This window comes from Cydia amplana, chromosome 16, assembly GCF_948474715.1.
Source record: "Cydia amplana chromosome 16, ilCydAmpl1.1, whole genome shotgun sequence".
In the NCBI taxonomy this organism is placed as follows: domain Eukaryota; kingdom Metazoa; phylum Arthropoda; class Insecta; order Lepidoptera; family Tortricidae; genus Cydia; species Cydia amplana.
This window is the reverse complement of record NC_086084.1, coordinates 4,192,546-4,207,269: the sequence shown is the minus strand read 5'-3', so window position 1 is coordinate 4,207,269 and position 14,724 is coordinate 4,192,546.

Sequence of the window (14,724 nt, the reverse complement as noted above, 5' to 3'; positions counted from 1 at the left end):
AAACGTGATTTTTGACCGAAGTTAAGCAACGTCGGGCGGGGTCAGTACTTGGATGAGTGACCGTTTTTATGCGTGTTTTTTTTGCTTGTTTTGCTCTATTTTATGTTGATGGTGCGGAACCCTCCGTGCGCGTTTTTATTGGGTGTTGAAGTCGTATGTATCGAAAATAAATACCTACTTTGGAATCTGTAGTCTAGCATACTTAGATTTAATTTTAGACTATATATTTAAGGCAGTTTAGACTACAATATAAACAGTAAATAAAGACATGTTCTAAAAACGCACATTTACTTGCTTAAAAAAAACTACGCGTAAAGCGTACGCGGGTGCAACTAAAAATAAAACTTTTCCAATCAAATTCCGCCAAAACGTTTCCAATCAAATCACGATACGTCAAAAGTAGTTTTGAGTAAACCCAAGCGTTCATATGGAAACAAAACTCGGATATCAGGCCACGAGGCCAATTCGGACTTACATTTTGTTATCCCCATGCGTCTCGCTCGCACCAATATAATATACCTATGCCAATACATCGCGCCAATGTATGAACAAGAACTAACGTAAACACGCGCGTACGGTAAAAAATAACATTATTTGTTCAAACATAAGTTCGAATTGATCTCCACGGGCGCGTTCAGATTTTGAATTAGTTTAAATACGACTTTGAAGATAGCCCACGCTGATTGATGCATGCGAAATGGAACGAAAGTCGTGCGTGAGTTGCGCGCAAATCACTAAGGCGATCATCAAGGTCGTATTAAAACCAGTTAAAACCTTAAAACCCATAACAACAGAGCACCCTTGTATGTCCTTAAACTACGTAAAAAAGAGGTATATGGGCACTGTGAATGTCATCTCGCTTTGTGTGGTAGGGCACAGCACAGCGGATGTCAATCCAGATCTAGAGCAGAGCCCAACTGGGAAAGTAACTTACAGAAAATCGCAGCCAAATGACACTAGGGGCCATACTCATAGTGTTGTGTTCCTTACCGGTGGTAGGTAAGTTTGCCAAAGAACTAAACGAGAGTACGGTGTACTCGGGTCGACAACGCGCATGTAACGCGTCCATAGGCTACGGAGACTGCTTACCAACAGGCGGGCCGTATGCTTATTTGCCTTCGACGTAGTATAAAAAAAAATACAAATTGTTAAATCTTAATGGAATTAAAGATTGGATACGGCGCTCTGGAGCCTGAGCGCCGTATCCAATCTTTAATTTCAGTTTACATAAAAGGCGATCCTACCAATCAAACCAATCCAATCGGCACTGCAACTGAGCGTCCATTCATCTCTTAATTCAACCGTTTTCTTTCAATCGCAGCAGCAAAGGGGAGGCGATTTTTATACAAGCTCAATGACCCGAAAAGGCGGGCGTTATAGTTTCAGTGGAACTAGTGATGTGCAATGGTCGGTAATTTCGCCGGCAATAAAGCAATATTGACGGCAACTTTAGGATTGAAAGTTATTTCGTAATTGGTGACATTGCAATTTAAGACCATCTTCTTTTAGTATGTTTATTGATTGATGATTGTGATGATTGTATTAAAAAATATATATAATAACCCATTGAACAAACAAAGTAAGTCTAAGTTCAATTTCGTCATGTTGTAACGACTTCCTTGAGGGCTACTTTTGGTGGTTAGGTGTACTCTTTTGTATAATATGCAGTTATATAAATATAACAATTATTTTCTAACTCAAGCGGCATTTTGGAACAGCACTTTTATTAAGCGTTTGTAACGGTTTATACCGTTATTTCTAATTAAAATTCTATGAAATAAGAAATTTATCTAGACCCTAAATATAACTTTAAATTACTATAATACACATTTAATACATGTTTACAAAGAAAATACACGAAAACCTTACAAACTAATGAATAACACAAAATAAATTTGCGAACAAACAGAATTGACGACTGCATTTGCTATTAGATAAAACTAGATGCGAATACAAAGGCCTACGTCACCCGCTCGCGATAAGCGATGTGCACTGGCCAGCTAACGGGTCACATACTCGTCCGCGACATTCCTACCACGGCTTTGACAGCGAGAGGTCAAATCAGCTAATTACATAGATACGATTTTACGACATGATGTGATAAATTTTTAACAAGGTGTGAAATTAATCTAGATTTAATGTTTGAAGTTAAGTTCCAGTATTTCCCCAAATAGGGTGAGTGTTTTGAATATTTTGTAGTTTTAAGAATAAGGCAACTTTCATAGTAAGTAGTATCATACGGAATTATTTTCTTCATGCAATCATTTTTTTCATTTAGTTCTCTCTGGGTACATTTATCTATCACTATCTGCTTATTAACTGTAATTTTCCTATAGAAATAACGCTGGAAATAACAAGCTTCTCGATCCTTCTAGAAATATGAGTCTACCCACTTTATAAAAATCTTGTAAATTATAGTGGACATTATACTTAATTCTAATTTGAATGTACACAATTACATGCCAAATTGTAGTTAAGATGCTTTTAGTTACTTTTTAATTTGTAGAAGTACATTTAGTAAATTTAACTTCACTTTCTTCTTTGTTTAAAAGAAATGATAATTCTGGTTGTGACTGCCACATCATTGATCACCATTTAATGCTTTGGGGTTCACTAAACCAGCCTACTTTCTTATTAGCACTTTTAATTGGCCTAAAACCCGGATGTCGCAGTCACTTGCACAAAATTGGACTTTTCTTGAAATGGCCATTTTAACGGAATTCCAGGGACCAAGTCTGGGGTTGAAATCGGAACCCACCAACCTGGATGCGCATACTCCTCTACGTTCCGGAGGGTTCCTGTGCTGAGGACCCGGAACTCCAGCTGAAGACGGCCACCTCCAAGTGCGACGTTCCGCGGCGTAGTGCAGGGAAGTGACCCCTATCGAGGACTCGTTTCGTCTTTTGTTAATTGCCAGCTCAGAATAGACCCACGACCTTTCTTTTCTTTTAGTTAGTTTTTTAGTTTTAATATATCTTGTAAAATTTATTCTGGCTAGTTTTTCTTCTATCTCACTTAGCTGTCTACCCTACTTTAGGCGACGCTAAACGTCACACGTTTATTAATATTAAAAATTAAAGAAAAATATCGGATGTAAGAAAATTGTCATAATATGTTACATATTTTGAGTTCAGTCATGCAAATTATTAGCACTCACCACACTCCATACACTTTTCGTAATTAATCCGATGCACAATAACGCATTCCAATTATTCAAATTATTAGCACTCACCACACTCCATACACTTTTCGTAATTAATCCGATGCACAATAACGCATTCCAATTACGAAAGAGAACGAAACTATATTGGCGGGTACATCACTAGCGAGGCGAATAGTTTCACCAGGCCATGGGAATTATTCCTTATTCAATTCGCGGCAAAAGTGTTTTATGTTAAGTTCAGACGTAATGCATTCTTGGAATAGATAGTTTACTCGTATCCCATTGGTTTGATTTATAAAGCCGATTCGCAAGTATAGCTGGTCAAGCAGATCTTGTCAGTAGAAAAAGGCGGCAAATTAGAAAAATGTAGGCGCGAAGGGATATCGTCCCATAGAAAATTTGAATTTCGCGCCTTTTTTACTGACAAGATTTGCTTGACCAGCTTTAAAAATACTATTTGGTTTCCCAATTTTTTACAGCGAAAAAGTATAGAAAGTAATCGCATCACCCATTTACTTGTAAGTTGGAATAGCGTTCGATTATTTCGCTAATTAATATTTTTTTACTCTCAATTTATTCACCCTAGACTAGTTTTAAAAAATATAGTGAAAGTACTTCCCTTAAATGGCAGTGTCATGTCAAATATGATCCTTAGGAGACGGTAAAAAGTATCCTATTAATAGTATTAATCTAGGTAACAAACGAAACTCTGTTAGTACTGCGCCCGTACCATGAGTCACCTTTGAGTATATAGCCTATGGAGATGTGATACACGGGCGACCCCCTCCGGCAAAGTACATTGGTCAACTGTTCAAACACGTTATATAAAACTACTTGAAGTCGCTTCACCGCCATTTTGCATCGGTCCGTGTCGCGAGACGTTTCTCTTAAAAAATGGTGACTTGTGCAGTATTATCGTGTAAAAGGCGATCTGATAGCTCAAATTCGCAACAAGATCGCGTTTCCTATCATATATAAGTATTTATACTAACTATTAAATGTATATTGAAGTACAATCTCCATTTAAAGAAAAAACCGTTGCGATACATAAACGACAAAAAAATGTAAACATGAATACAGTGGTACGGGGACGAATCGGTCTTAAGGGATGTGACAAAGTCAAAAAAGCGACTCAACATTTGGATTTTGCATTTGCATTTGCAGTTTGTTTAATATAGCTGATCAAGCAAATAATGTCAGTAAAAAAAGGCGCGAAATTCAAATTTTCTATGGGACGATATCTTTACCTATGTATCAGCCCGGAAAACCCGCGGGCGACAGTTCATTCCACAGTTTAGCTGTGCGTGCGGGCTAAGACACAAAGACACATAAATACAGACAGCCATACATACAAACAATAATTTTATTGGCTACCTAATATCTTCAATGTACAGAATTTTCACTTTTACAATTTTATAATAAATAGGTAGTATAAGACAATTCAGTTCATTCATCAAACTGATTTGACTCATTCTTCAGATGTGACCCATCACTATCATGTTCGTATGTATGCTGCATAGTTATGTGAAAACTCTGTCTGTGTGCGTGTAATTTTTGATGTGTTGAATTTTTTTGTAGTGTGCGTTTGTCGCAACAGCAAAATCTGTGTCTGTTGAGTTACTTATCTTTTGGTGGTGTGCTGTAGGTGTTTACCTCGCCCCCCGCTTAAAGTGGCGAAAAAATTTGTTCGAAGAGTTTACGTTATCACATCTCCTTAGGCTATATACTCAAAGTGAGTCACTGACAGTGTCAAAACTGACATATACGCTATCGAGAACGTAACGTAATTTACTTTCTATGCATCTCGCTCGTACTTGCATATTAGTGCGAGCGACATGTATAGAAAGTAAATTACGTTCTCGATGGCGTTTATGTCAGTGCCAAACTGTGGTGGTAGCCACACTGATTATTTTGACGCTGCCTACTACATATGTACAAAACATCCAATTTTACTCACACCGTAACACAAATAGCAATAAACTATAAAAACTTTTGCAAACCAACAGCGACGCGAATGGGTAAATAACTTTCATGCGTAGTAATAGTTTTTACGATCTCTGAATTATTAAAAAACATTGCGCGTGGCTCCCGCTGGACTATACCCCCCGCCCCCACCACATGATTGTGCTCGTAACTCTTTGTTCAGCGAAACTTCAGCAAAAAGTCGACTGAAACGGAACTTTCTCAGCCTCAGCGGCTAAAAATAAAGTGGTTCGCAGTATCGGTATGCATAACTAGCTTTTCCCAAGTTTGCTACTGAATTCCTCTCTCCCTTTTCACCCATTCTGCGGAATATTTTAGCGGTATAATGCATAATATATCTGTAGGTTGTACATTTCTCCTGCTGAAAAACAAGCGAACTTAATCTCAGTGTCGGTACTTTTGTGTGATGGTTTATTTGGAAATATGTTTATGATTGTTTATTTATGTATACGGTTTATTTACACTCGCGACGTTTGCATGAGAAACGGAATATTGAACATCTCGAAGGCATATTTGGAAGCTTTGATATAGGCCCTAGCCCCGGGTCCGAATCCCGGTAAGGTTCCGGTACTTCTGTGTTTCACACCAATATTTGGTATATATTATGGATGGTATGCATCTGTGTACCTATCTAAGTATTTATTTATCATTTACATAGTATATATAAAACAAAACTGTTATTTAATGGAAGGCATATGGTTTGATATCATCCGGAATTGTTTTCCAGCTAATAATCCAACGGATATGTATACTGGCGATTAAATGGCTCATTTATATACCTACAATATATTTAAATATAATTATAGCGTAGCGGTGCGTGATAGATCATTTGTCTATAACAAATCAGGATCAAAAACATTACCTGATACAGTCAGAATAAGCCTTCAGAACTAATACAGAAGGCCATTTTTTTGGTTCAAAAGCGATGTGTCGCAATTACGATACGATAGGTACTTAGGGTAATTATCCTTATAATTAATGGTACTTTTACAAATACCTTCATTTATCTTCGTCTAGAAATGTCACATTCAAGTTGCCGTAACCGATAATGGTCCCTATAATTCCTTTTTGAATATTTTATTGAATACTCACCGTCACTTGTTCCAGAAGGCAGTTGAGACACTTAAGACAGCCATTTTGTTTTTTACAACGTATCATTAAACTACTAACAGGCGAGTGCGAGTTTTAGTTATTCGATCTGTTTCCGATATGATAATTAATGATCTGTCAGGCCCTGGTCTCCTATTTTATGCTGTACGCGGCGTCTGGCGTCAGCGTCAACGTTTTTGAACAAAAAAGACGCTGACGTCGACATCTAAAACAGACCACAACATCTCTATAGTAAGCATCGTGACGCAGACGCTGTAAGCGGCCGATGGCGTTTATAGGAGACCAGGGCCTCAGTGTTAAAAGTGACATTTCTTCAACCAAAAAACGTCACTTTTGACTTTTTGACACTGATAGATCACTATCATATCGGAAACAAAACTAATAACTAAAACTCTAATTGGCCTACAAGTTATCGCCACAGCCACAGGAAGGCCACAGGCATGTTAATAGTGTATGAAGCATATAATTAGAAAAGCTTGAGTGAGAAATTGAATATAGGTTGACATCAATGTAAGTTCGAATCGGTCGCTAAGGGAGGTAGCACACGCGCTAATGAATCGCTGAGAAAGTCACCGTGTGCTATTTCCCAGGCCTGAGTGGACGCTCGAAGCGGAGCGTTCGGCGGGGCGTGCAGCGTGGCGTCGAGCTCCTAAGAGATTTGAGCAGCATGCACTAAGGCCGCTACTATACGTTTGCATTTGTTTAACATGCACGCCGCACACCCCGCCCCGCTGCACGCCCAACTCGAGCGTCCACTCAGGCCTTACACTTACTTACACTAAGAGCAAATCCCGAAATCTCATTCCATTTCTTCAATGCCCGTTTTGTAGATAGGACAAATGGCTTGTCCCGAAATAAGAGTACTGCACGAGGCACTCGGCAGTTAATTAAAAACGTGCCCGTATCCAATTATGCATGTAAACAATCGAGATCGTAATGCGTACGTGATATCATTTAATGGGGGAATCATTGGACAGGGAAAAATATTGGGACGAATAGTGGTATTAATGAAATATAAATAGCTATTTTTTATTATTGTGTGTCCCCTTATAAAACAAACAACTAGTGTAGGTACATCAATGTACTCTATGTGAATGAATGTAAGATGCTTTTATTCGAAACACGCATACACAAGAAATATTAATAAAAATAGGCTTAAATCTACGTAAATTAGAAGTTACAGTGCTGCGAGTGAGTCCAAGAAAAGGATACTTAACACTCAGCATGTGTCGAAGGACATGAGTGGTGTCACGACGCTGACTTTCAGTGTACCCATTGACACGTAAAACAAACACAAAACAGCACAGAACATATAAACAAAACCGAAGCAGAGAAAGTGAGTAAGTACACATTTTCAGCCCTATATTATTCAGTAATTTCACTTATTGCAAAATTGGTAATGGCGAACACGCCGAACATATTCAATTATGCGACCTCTTACATTTCGCAATTAGTGTCAAAGCAACGGTTCGTCCGTTAGTAGATATTTCAAACGCTGTTACAGTTAGTGCGTGAATTACTGCCAAGGAACGTTGGTGTTCATTGCTCGCTACGCGAAAATTGACATAGTTCAGAGCCCGTACCATCAGTCAAAATGACATAATATAGGCTATCGAAAACTTAATTTACTTTCTATACATCTCGCTCGCACTAATATGTGAGTACGAACAGGATGCATAAGAAAGTAAATTACGTTCTCGATGGTGTTTATGTCAGTACTCATTTCTAGCGTGACGAGCGTTCGCGTTTCCGTTATTGTCTATTTTTTTTTGTACGGGCTTTTGAACAGCGCGCCAAACGGGACGTTATGGAAACTCAAAATCCTATGCAACATTGTCATGTTGCATAGGAGGCTTACGCGTTTGCGAAGTGTCCTTCGCAAACGCGTAAGTCACGGTCACGTCACGCTATCGAATGAAATTTACATTAGGGTCACTGGATGCCGTATAGTTTCGTTAAAGGCAGTACCTAGGTCTTAAATGTATAATAAAATAGGTACATGTCCCAAAAATAGCAATAGAAAACATCTAGCGTGCTTTGACCAAACTAATACTTAATAAATAATAAAATATACCTACACGACAAATTCAAACCATTTTTTTTGGCTTCCGTAGGGTTTGGGTTCCAAAGGGTAAAAACGGGACCCTATTACTAAAACTCCGCTGTCCGTCCGTCCGTCCGTCCGTCTGTCACCAGGCTGTATCTCACGAACCGTGGTAGCTAGACAGTTGAAATTTTTACAGATGATGTATTTCTGTTGCCGCTATAACAACAAATACTAAAAACAGAATAAAATACTTAAAGATTTAAGTGGGGCTCCCATACAACAAACGTGATTTTTGAACGAAGTTTAAGCAACGTCGGGCGGGGTCAGTACTTGGATGGGTGACCGTTTTTTTGCTTGTTTTTAGGGTTCCGTAGCCAAATGGCAAAAAACGGAACCCTTATGGATTCGTCATGTCTGTCTGTCTGTCTGTCCGTCTGTCCGTCTGTCCGTCTGTCCGTCTGTCCGTCTGTCCGTCTGTCCGTCTGTCCGTCCGTATGTCACAGCCACTTTTTTCCGAAACTATAAGAACTATACTGTTGAAACTTGGTAAGTAGATGTATTCTGTGAACCGCATTAAGATTTTCACACAAAAATAGAAAAATAACAATAAATTTTAGGGGTTTCCCATACTTACAACTGAAACTCAAAAAAAAAATTTTTCATCAAACCCATACCTGTGGGGGTATCTATGGATAGGTCTTCAAAAATGATATTGAGGTTTCTAATATTATTTTTTTCTATACTGAATAGTTTGCGCGAGAGACACTTCCAAAGTGGTAAAATGTGTCCCCTCCCCCCAGTAACTTCTAAAATAAGAGAATGATAAAACTAAAAAAAAATATATGATGTATATTACCATGCAAACTTGTACCGAAAATTGGTTTGAACGAGATCTAGTAAGTAGTTTTTTTTAATACGTCATAAATCGGAACGGAACGGATACGGAACCCTTCATGGGCGAGTCCGACTCGCACTTGGCCGCTTTTTTTTTTCTTGTTTTGCTCTACTTTTTGTTGATGGTGCGGAACCCTCCGTGCGCGAGTCCGACTCGCACTTGGCCGGTTTTTTAATTTATGTAAATCACTGACTTTCTAAATTTCATTTAGACTTAGCCTGACTACTCTGTCATAACAAGCGCAAAGTACAGTTCCGGCTTAAGATCTTAAAACAATATAAATCCGTACTAATATCATATTGCGAAAGTAATTCTGTCTGTAGGACTATCTGTCTGTCTGTGTCTGTTAAATTAGATTTGGTATAGAGATAGTTTGGTTTGATAAAGACATGGGATATTTTAGTTTTGTTAAGGATGTGTGTTGTCTGTCAGTATTGCTCGCGTCATCAGTCGTGACGTAATAAAATCAGGGATAGCAATAGAAAAAGTTATTTAAGATTTGAATCCCGCGTTTGAAATTCGTAATTTTATTATTACGGAATCGTTTATTGTGACACTCAAACTAATCAAATGACCCAATTCGAAATTAAAATAGATTGTTGTAATCCCGAAGTCCATTAATATTTCGGGATTAACTAATCCTAACAAATCACCGTCAAGTTTGCCAACGTTAATAATTTTAGCTCCACAAAATTTTCAATGCCTTCAAATCCGTGGCAGTAAATTAAATTTTCACCACGCAATGTATATGTTGCAGCAGCATAGCGATTCCCATTTGTTTCGGCCCGAATAGTCGCTGATAAACAATGGCACATTTGACCCACACTGTCGCAATCTACCGCTTGTCCCCCAGAGACAGGGTCCAAATTGCACTGGCAGAGGCATTTGACGGGCAAGTTTGTAATGAAGCCTAAATAAACAAGTGCTAATGAACATAAGTAGTGTTTAGTGAGTCGAATTATGTTTATTTTGATGTGTATGAAATGGCATGTATAATTAAATGCAATCTAGTTAAATTAGTTGGAGTTAGTTACTTTTTTTGTTCGAAAATTTGCATAATTTTATTATTACCTATGATTGAATTAACAGATATTTCAGAGTGGATGAAGTATTAAAATTATCGAAATATATATATTAGCTATCTAGTTCACAACCGTATACTAATTACGCGGAGAATTTGGTCGTAATATAGAATATGTTTGCGCACTATAGTACTAATTACAACAAAATATTCGCCGTATTTAACACGATTGTGAACTAGGGTATTTGACTATTTTCCAGAAGGTCGATTCTAATTTACCAATGTGTTATAGCTTTTGTGTCGTATCGGTGATTGGAACGCATCTCATGCACGACTTTCACTTCATTTCGCATGCACCAATCAGCGTAAGTGATATTAATTATAACTTATTAAACCTGAATAGGACTAAAGGTGCATTGGGGTAACGCTGAAAACGGGGTAATAGGTGTTTATAGGCCTATAGTGAGCTCAAGTATTTGTTCAAGAGTTATGCACGTTTTCTACGTTTTAAAGTAAGCATTTATCTCCTTTTTTTTCATAGCCCGTATAGTGTCCCACTGCTGGGCAAAGGCCTTCATTTTCACAACTCTCGTCGTTGTGTTTATGAAGTGAAAACTTCTTTAGCGGCGCTGTGCACTTTTTGAGGTGGGTAAAATTTTTTAAACTCGCGACAGATCACGTGACCGTAAGACGGACACGTGACCTGATCGAAAAACTGTTACAATGTCATTGAGTTTTTCTTTATTGATTTAAATGCCATCTAGTGAATTTCCCTCTAACTGGAATTAATATAACTCGAGTACTAACAGTGATGTGCTTAGGGGTTTCAAGTAATGCGACGAAATAACGCTAGATGGCGTTAACCTCAATTATACATAGTGCTGCAGACATTTTGCACTAGTCATTGAGTTTTCACTTCTGCCGGTACTCCCGGAGTGCAACCGTTGTTGCTTGTTTTCCGGACAGTTACTGATGAAGATCCCGCCATCTCCGTCTGGGCCTGCCACGTTCGCGCTTCCTATAATACAGCGGTTCTCAATCTTTTTTTTTGATGTTAATATCTTCGGCGTATCAACAACACATATTATTATGAAGTTACTATGCATCTTCATTTATTTACATTTGTCTCATAATATTTATTTATCGTGGTCGCGCTACTTCTTGTACTGAACTTTATCTTTTCCAATTTTGTTTATTCTTCAGTCTAAATAACGATGCCAACTGTACAGTTGAAATGACTGTTTTCTTCTCCGTACTACCAAGTTTTACTATTTCAAATAAAATTGTCGGCGTCTGCCAAACTCGGAAAGTTTGCAAAGTTGAGGATTGATCGACTGTGTACTCTTGCCGCAATATCTAGATTTAAATAAACAATGTCTTTATCTACAGATAACTTTAGCTTTAAGATGTCTTTAGCTACAACCTCCAATGCTTATCTAACGTAATATTTTATAAGTATAGGTAGTTGTAGAGGTATAAGTTCTTTATATACATCTAAAAGCTTATTAAAACCCGAAACACTTTGTTTATGGAGTGCAGGTAACAGTTTCGATTTTTCAAGCTAATCAGGTCGTAGGGAAGAATTTCAGATCAATATAACTACATAAAATATATCAAACTGCATAATATATAAGACAAATAGACATGTTACGACTTCCCCAATCGTTTTATATTCACGGCATAATAAACAAGAAACAGGAAACGGGACGAGGAAGAAAAACAACCATTTCTTACAGGGTTCAGTATCTTAGAAACGTGAATAGTTAAAATGTATACGCAGTGTTACCTCATACAGCATTTCAGTTATCTTTATTCGGCCAGGGGTGCGTAGCCAACATGTATTTTACCCTTAAATTGACTAGGTATTAAGTATATTTGGCTCAAGTTACAATTTCATTTTTTAGGTTGTGTAATGATAATTTATCATCATCAGCATCATTGTATATTATGAGCCTTTTATCGCCCACTGCTGAGCATAGGTCTCTATTCGAGTACGCCACTTATCCCTGTCTTGAGCCAATAAATTAAACCTCAATTTACAGAAAAAAAGAAAAAGAAAAGATTTCCTCTCATAATTAAGGTGACAGTTCATTTCCAACGACAGCTGCACTACTGTTCATTTTACTATGGAAATTGACAGTAACAGCGGCGCGTTCAGTACCTACCAGTAGTGCAGCTGCGGTCAAAAATGGAATGTTACCCTTAAATGTAATAAAACACGTATCGCAAGTCTGTAGGTACCTATGTAAAATATTTTACAGTACATATGGGGCTACTTTTCCGCACTAGTGCGTAAAATAGCACTTTTCGTGCGTATGCCGAAACTTTAAAGTGCCATATGTACTGTAAAATGTTGTTCGATACACCTGCGAATAGGTAATTCGCAACTCGTGTCGATTTAAAACACTCCCTTCGGTCGTGTTTTAATTTATCGTCACTCGTTTCGAATTTCCTCTTTTTTGCACTTGTATCGAAAATAACTAAATCAAAATTATTTCATTATTGGAACAATAACACTTGCGAAGTATTCAGCTGGTTTTTATGGCCGAGTCGGGTGTGTAGAGACAGCTCGATTTTATAAAAATAAAGTTTAAAGGAAAATAGTGGTATAAAAGCTGATTTTATAGCCCGTTGTATAACGCCTGTATTACTTGCAGTGATTGTTGAATACGAGCACAAAGTCGTAATATTATTTAGTTAAGGATGCCTCTATGTATTATTCGTCGCGTGATTTCTTAAGTAAGTAAAAAATATGTACCTACGTACCTGCCTAGTTATTTAAAAAAAAAGTAGATAGTCGAACTACTAACTACATTCTTACTCAATAAAAACATGCTTATTACTACTAAATTATTGTTTTATATGTAATTATGTGTGCATGTCATTTACTATTAATAATTGTGTTATATTTTCAATGTGACGTGTAAAATTATTATATTATTAACAAACAAACTGAAACTGATGCCAATTTGAATGTATACTTTGGTAATATATCTGATTGATATCTAAGTGATATCATTTAGTTATCATTCGCGGATACTGACTGCAGTGTTACTTACTGTAAACTTATCTTTTTTTTGGTAAAACGGAAAATTATTTAGTATTTTTTTGTTTCGTAACAGCACTTAAAACTTCTACTTGATATGACAACGCGTCATCGAGACTGACGTGTGATTCAAAGCCAATTTTAAAGCAATGTTACGATCTACCTACCTACTAATGTCGCGCCAGTACGGATATGATGGTCGTTCTTGTCTACGTGACAGCGTGATAAAACGGTGTCCGTCACTTTTTTTCCCACGGTGTTAAACAGTGACAGTTATTTTATCACGTGGATAAAGATGGATAAAGCTATCCATAATAGGCTGGCAGATGTATGGAGTCGCGCGCGAGAACGCAACTCATGCTAGACCGCCAGATGCTACTTAGATCAACAAACTAGAAAAACTATATAAGTCTGAATAGAACTCAAAAATAACCCCACGTGTATGCGCCGCCAGCGAGCGAGCACTCAATCCAACCGTGTAAAAAAAGTCACTACCCCAAAATAGTTATTTACGATACAAGTGCGAAAAAGAGGAAATTCGAAACGAGTGGCGATAAATTAAAACACGACTGAAGGGAGTGTGTTAAATCGACACGAGATGCGAATGACCTATTCGCACGTGTATCGTACAACGTTTTACAGTACATACTATGGCCCTTTAAACTTTTGACATACACACGAAAATTGCTATTTTACGCACTAGTGCGGAAAAGTAGCCCCATAATATGTACTGTAAAATACATTTTTTATGCTCCATACAGTAGAACCGACGTGAACCCACACACATCATCATCATCATCATCATCTCAGCCATAAGACGTCCACTGCTGAACATAGGCCTCCCCCTTGGACCTCCATTCGTACCGGTTGGAAGCGACCCGCATCCAGCGACTTCCGGCGGCCTTAACAAGGTCGTCTGTCCATCTTGTGGGTGGACGTCCTACGCTGCGCTTGCTAGTCCGTGGTCTCCACTCGAGCACTTTTCGACCCCATCGGCCATCTTCTCTGCGTGCAATATGGCCTGCCCATTGCCACTTCAGCTTGCTAATCCGGTGGGCTATGTCGGTGACTTTAGTTCGTCTACGGATCTCCTCATTTCTGATTCGATCACACAGAGAAACTCCGAGCATAGCCCTCTCCATAGCTCGTTGAGCGACACACACATATAAAAGGATAAACAAAAAGCCGCAAAATTTACCCCACAAAATGGCTTTCGGTACAGAGACAGACTAAAAATTATCTGAGCCCGTACCAAGAGTCACTGACAGTGTCAAAACTGACATTTCATATTCATATTTATTTATTCATATACCTAACAATTAACATTGTGTTTGAAATTCTATTATAAATAACTTAACCTAATTAAATATTTACATTAAATTATTAAAATTAGATCTTACATAATAATCCATGCTCATTATCATATGATAATATACATATGTATATTATGTTTATTCAT